The sequence below is a fragment of the Aplysia californica genome, unplaced genomic scaffold, assembly GCF_000002075.1.
Source record: "Aplysia californica isolate F4 #8 unplaced genomic scaffold, AplCal3.0 scaffold01152, whole genome shotgun sequence".
In the NCBI taxonomy this organism is placed as follows: domain Eukaryota; kingdom Metazoa; phylum Mollusca; class Gastropoda; order Aplysiida; family Aplysiidae; genus Aplysia; species Aplysia californica.
In genome coordinates, this window is record NW_004798422.1 from 96,763 (window position 1) to 98,309 (window position 1,547).

Below are 1,547 nucleotides of genomic sequence, written 5' to 3' on the forward strand. Positions count from 1 at the left end.
TACTGACTTGCATGTATTTAAACCTGAATAATTACTAGATCTAGATCTAATGAGACCTGTGTACTAAACAGGCTTGAGTCGATTGGGCCAAACCTAGATCTAAGTACGGCTAGACTGGCAGTCTAGCCGTACTTAAGTACGGCTAGCCACTTCGATAAGTTAAACAGCAAGCTATACTACATCTATATTTATGACTAGATCTAGACAGAATCTTAGGACTCAAAATTAATTTTGTTCGTTTGAAGAAACAAAATCATTATTTTAATATGGAAAGTAGATTTACTGGGCCTAGTTATTGTATCTCAAAATCTGCACCGACAAATACATGCAATTCATTAGTAATAGACCGGCGGCGTGACGCCAAAGAATAGCTTCCGATCTATTGACCGGCGCGACGCCGGAGAATAGCCACTTGCAACAAAAAAAAAGTTTAAGTAAACTTGATTGATCTAGAGTCTAGATCTAATCTATATTTAATTAGGAAGTACTTCCGTAAGCCGTAAGGAGCAACCACCCCAACAAGCACAATAAAGAAGTGACCTAGATTCTAGCTCTAACCTCTACCCCTATCCCAAACCCTCTATTATACTCTACTTTAGATCTAGATTTCATAGTGGTCGCTCGTTACGGAAGACTTCCCTCTACAAAAGACATCCAAATGTCATTGCAGATAGATCTAAATAGACTATGGACTTGGTAGGCCATCTCATTTAGCATTTATGCCCCAACAATTACCCTGATTCAGATTCACCAGGCATCACGTCATCAGAGACTAGATCTATACTATTATTACTATGCCATCATTGATCATAATAATTCACCATACCATAGCCTAGCCATAAAATAATAGAGGTAGAATCTAGCGTCAATTGCCACCGAGTGACGCGGTGTCAAGTCTGAAAACAACACTATCTTTAGCATTATTATGCATAATGTGTGTCTAATGGGTCAATTTGTTCTCAACTAATTTCATTGGACGACTAGTCTAGAGCTACGGTACCAACTTGGCGTGTTTTCAATGAGACGTAGGCCTAGACTAGATCTAGGCTAGCCTTAGCCTACACTTTGCTGTAGAACCAACACAGTCACAGGCAATTCTAGAAGTTCTAAGGTCACAAATGCACCCAAACTCAAGCAGAAATTCACGTTTTATCAGGGAACATAAATCGGGGAACAGGGGTCAGGAAAAGACACACACACACTCACAGAGGTAGAGGGACAGAGAGGCGAACGCACAACACCGAGCACTCAAGCACAATAAGCTAGATCTAGATCTTCCCACCAACGCAAAAGAGCTCCAATTTACTCGGAGGCAATTGACAAAAAGTCAATTTTTGTCAATTGCCACCGCGTCACTCGGTGGCAATTGACACTACCAAAATAATAATATAAACATAACAGGACAAAACTTGTCTTTACAATGTGTTGAATAAGCAAAACACAGGACAAATTATCAATAGATAACAGCAGTGTAGTAGTAATAAAAGATAACTAAGCTAAGGCTGACGGGTAAGACACAAGTTTTAAAAAATAAGCAGGGAAGGGGG

General features: G+C 39.8%; 1 protein-coding gene across 1 annotated transcript in view; it reads right to left on the reverse strand.

The window, feature by feature from the left end:
- The window catches only part of LOC101859614 (serine-rich adhesin for platelets), a gene marked incomplete at its 3' end in the record, with an annotated part of 66,703 nt that overhangs the window by 64,513 nt on the left and 643 nt on the right, over positions 1-1,547 (reverse strand).